At 43.4% G+C, this 4,535-nt stretch overlaps 1 protein-coding gene across 2 annotated transcripts in view; it reads left to right on the top strand.

The window, feature by feature from the left end:
- Window positions 1-41: 41 nt before the first annotated feature.
- RNF144B (ring finger protein 144B) overlaps window positions 42-4,535 on the top strand; it is a 53,510-nt gene continuing 49,016 nt past the window's right edge. For both annotated transcript variants that reach the window (XM_014878080.2, XM_088168834.1), the window contains exon 1: window positions 42-361. The gene's annotated coding sequence lies outside the window, so the exon portion shown is untranslated. The remainder of the gene's footprint in view (window positions 362-4,535) is intronic.

Genomic DNA, 4,535 nt, shown 5'->3' with positions numbered 1-4,535 from the left:
AGTGCTGCGCTCAAGCTTCCTGTATAAATAAATGCAGCTTTCTCTCCCGCAGCTGCCGCACACGGGCGGAGAGGCGCGGTTGGGATCTCATGGCAGCGTGCGCTCCGTAGCGGGGAGGGGATGGTTTGTCGGGGCGGCCGAGCGGCTGCGAGACGAGCCCTGCTGCGACAGCCCTTAAAAGTGTCCGGCCGCCAGGCAGCCGCTGGAGGGGAAGGGCGTGTGGCAGCGATCTGCTCCGCTCCTCGTTGCTGCGAGCCCCGGGGGTCTGTGCCATCCTGCTTCTTTGGGAATGCCACAGTCCGAGCGCAGCCGCTGAGAGAGGAGCCGCGCAGCTGGCAGCCAGTGCCGCTCTCCTTTCAAGGTAGGTTGGAATACAGCTTTTTTTCATCAAGGATACCCTAAAAGAACAGAAAGCCAGCATTTGCTTCTAATGAGTGGAAAAGGCTTCTTCTTCTTCTTCTTTTTTTTTTAATTTTTTTTTTTTAAGGTAAGGACTGGCATGATTAAATAGCTAAAATAAATGTTATTTGTGGTTGGCTAAAATCAAGCTATGTGGTGCTTAGAGCTGAGGCAGACTCCTGTTAAAGGGTGAAGATACATAGACACCAAGTACTTCCCAAAAGGGGGAAATGACTTTTGTCAGTGTAACTTTTGGAGAAATATCTGTGTGAAGTGTTTAAAAATGCTGTAGTATTAGGACGTATCTGTGTGAAAGGCAGTTGCTAAAACGGCATACTGTCAGTATGTTTTAGTTTAAATAGAAGAACTTCTTTCATACTGAAAAAATACCTGATTAAGCTGGAGGAAGCCTGAGTTTAAAATGCTGATACTTCCTCCTGCTTTAAAGGCATTTCTTTTGCCACAGTTCCGTGCAGCTGGTGTCAGGAAGGAAAAAAATACATTAATCTGTATGTAAGTGTTAACTTCTAATCCGTGTTAATGTACACTTCTAATCTGCTCAGGGCTTAGGGTTATGTCGTTTATGTAAGCACATACAAAATATACCGTACTTTTGTTTTCTAGTTTGCATTGTAAATTTTTTTGGCACTAAGAATAGACAACTGCATTTACTGGAATGTTTGTACTGCTTTCTCATCATAAGGCTTTCTCAGTGCAAAGCAGCTTTAGTAATGAAGATGTTTCAGTCTAGTTTGTTTTAAAACTATTTTCTGTAATACAAAAGCACTCTCCTTCCTAACTGCATACAGCAATATCAAATGTCTTCCTTCAGAGAGCACTGTAAGTTGTAAAATATTTAGAATTACTGTAGTGAAGAAAGCATTGCAGGGTATCTTCAAATTCTCTTGGTCAATAGACATTAAATGCTTTAAAGAAGTAAATTTTAGCAGATGTACAGGCTGTGACTGAAATACCCCCATACAGCTTTCCAACTCCCTGTGAGCAGGCAGAGCAATCTGATATGTTTGGCTGCCCTCAGCCTGAAGGGCAAGTGATCTCTCTTAAGGGCAGGCACTGGGTTTGGGATTCCAGTATTTACATAAACAGAAGTTTCAAAATCCTGTCCTTAAATATATTTCAAAACAAATATATTGTCCTGATTCTTGTCCTGTATAGGACTTGTCTGTGCATGAATGTGAATGGGTGTCTGGGTTGTTGCTTTAACATGAAAGTGACTGAAACCCTTCCTTCAATGAATGTAAGCTATTTTGGAGAAAGTACTGCACATTGGTAAGGGCATGGCTGCAGTTATGCTGCTGGAAGTAATGCTTTAGATTATGGATTGAGAAGTGTGTCTTTGCAGAGTGTCTAAAGCTGAAGAAAAGTGGAGTTATTCTTTCAAAATAAACCAGAGCTGCTCCAGAGCCAAAGCAGTATGATGAGAATCAGACTCCTTTTCTCCCATGCATCTTACTGTCTGATGAGGGTATTTCACACAAAGTCATGTCTGCTCACACAAGGACACAGAAACCTTCCTAGGCTTCATGTGGAACTAGCGTTTGGCAAACTGGAATAAGTGTCTGTTCCCCGTGCTGAAGTATATTCTGCATGCACCTCGCTGGTGATTGTGGGCTTCTTTCCTGCAGATGTGACATTTTGGTGACTCTGTGTGATAGTATGCTTTGGGGCAGAAGTTAGCAATATAAATAGCAAACAATATGGAGTTTTTTCTCTCTAGCTAGGTTCTTGGATTGCACTGTATTCTCTAAACTCTTCACAAGTTTTTAGAAATAAATGCTGTGGAAGTGCTTGTCTGACCTTTCCCTTTTGGTGTAGGAAAGTATGTACTTGTCCATATTATTATTGTGAGTTTAAAACACAACAAACACAACTGTGAGAAGCAGCAAGCCACTCCACAGGGAAAAAAGCAGTGCTAATGCTTAACCTGGTTTGCAGCTCATTAGTATACTTCTGATAATATCTGTGGTGTGAGCCCGAGCCCTGTGCCTGCAGCTCACCCTGTTCAGACCTTTCAGTGACTTTCAGTGGTGAGACCCAGTGAAGTGTATTGCTTTCATGTAGCTCGACAGAACTGCTGTAGACTTGCTGTCCCTCTTCTGGAGTGGGGAATTTTCTTGAATGTGCCTGAAACTTCACAGTGCCTATAGGCTGTATGTATCAGATCCATAAATATCTCCTGGGCTAGTAGTACTGTGATATCTGAGACCATAATTACAGCTCTGGGCCCATGGATATCTCAGGCACACGTGAACAAAATACTGTGGCAAGCTGCCAGTGTCGCTGTGAGCTGAGTCCATCAGACCTCCTTGCATATCCTAAAGCAGACATTGCCTTCAGCTTCGTGGGGCTGAAAGTGATTCTGGAGCTGTGCTTTTCCTCTGGTAGTGCCCAGAGCTGGGTACAACTCACTCCTCCTCCTCTGGTTTCTCCATGCCAAAGAGGAGCCCAGTGTAATGCACTTCACAAATTGTCTTCTTTGCCCTGACATTCATTCCATTTGAAAACTAATCTCCTTTTGGTTTGCAAAGGGAAACATTGAACAAAACAAGAAAGAACAGATCCAAAGGGAAAGACGGCAATGATATTAAGCTCAGTCTCTAGCATTCTGTATTTCTGCTGAAGCATAGCTGAGCTCCAGTGCTAGACTATGAGCCTTCTCACTTGACAGAAGCACAGGTCTGAGGGCCATCGTGCACTGCAAGTTTACCTAGTCTTGGACAAACATTTACAGAGATGCTTGTGCCAAATAACTTTGTGCTGATCAGTAAGAATATAGTGTTCAGTAATCGTTCTGTGTCTCTTCTAAATGGTTCCGGTTCAGTGAGAAGTGAGTGGGCTTTACATTTATAAAGTAGGTCACTGCTAGGAGATACTAAAACACACACACACACAAAAAATCTCAAATTACAAAGGTCCTTATCCTTCCCTTCCTGCTGAAGTAGGACTTTTCCAACTCCTAGTCTTCCAGGAGGAGCAGAGGTGCCAAGTAGAAATTTCTAGGCTTGAGAGCATAACTAGGTTAACTACATTGCAAACACACTTTCAAATAAAAAGTGTAGCTATGTAAAAAACCACTTTGTTTTTGGAGTTTCCTAGATCTCTTTGTATGTGTTGGTAGTTGTGCACAATCACAGATGTGTTTCTCATTTCTGGTTTCTTCTATTATAATAATGAAAAAATGAGTTGACCAAGATCTGGGTTTTTTTTTTTCTGGTATTTTTGGGGGAATCTTCTCAGCCCACAAGAGGAAACCCATAGTATATAGTTAGAAAGGTCACCACTTTACCTTCTGCTTGAGTGTCCTCGATTTCTGCAAGTACAGTTCCAGCTTTGGTGGAGTTTGGGCTGACTTAATGACGAGACCTACAAGCATCCTTGCTCCTTCTGGGTGAGTCATTATCTCTGGAGTCCCAAAGCCAGCCAGCACCAGGCACAACGATTTGGGACACATGAATCTGACTTTTGGGTCCATGCACACTAGAAGGAACTCCCTGAGTGGAGTTACTTCCTGTGAATTTCCTGAGCTTATTGTAGACACAGCTGTTATGGGTACTTGTTACACATGATTTTTGTTGCAAGGAGAGAAAAGAGAGCATGGAATCATGGAATGGCTTGAGTTGGAAGGGACCTCAAAGATAGGCCATCTAGTTCCAACTTACCTGCCGTGGGCAGGGACACCTTCCATTAGACCAGGTTGTTCACAATTCTATCCAACCTGGCCTTCCAAGAATGAGATATCACAGCTTCTCTAGGCAGTCTGTTCCAATGTCTCACTACCCCTCTGAAGAAAGAATTTATTCCTAACACCTAATGTAAAACTCCCCTCTTCTAGTTTAAAACCATTCTGTTTGTTCTATCACTATCTGGCTGTGTAAAAATTACTTTTCCTTTTTTTATAGACCCCCTTTAGGTACTGGAATGCCACACCGATGTGTTCCTGAAGCCTTCCCCTCTCCAGGCAGAACAATCCTGGCTCTCTCAGCCTGTCTTTGGAGGAGAGTTGTTCCAGCCTTCTGGTCATCTTTGTGGCCCTTTTCTAGTCGTGCTCTCACAGGGCCACGTGCTTCCTGTGCTGAGGACCCCAGGGCTAGATTCAGATTTCCAGGTGGGATCTC

Source organism: Sturnus vulgaris, chromosome 1 (assembly GCF_052056855.1).
Source record: "Sturnus vulgaris isolate bStuVul1 chromosome 1, bStuVul1.hap1, whole genome shotgun sequence".
In the NCBI taxonomy this organism is placed as follows: Eukaryota; Metazoa; Chordata; class Aves; order Passeriformes; family Sturnidae; genus Sturnus; species Sturnus vulgaris.
The sequence above is the reverse complement of the archived record's forward strand: the minus strand, read 5'-3'. Positions and strand labels throughout refer to the sequence as shown.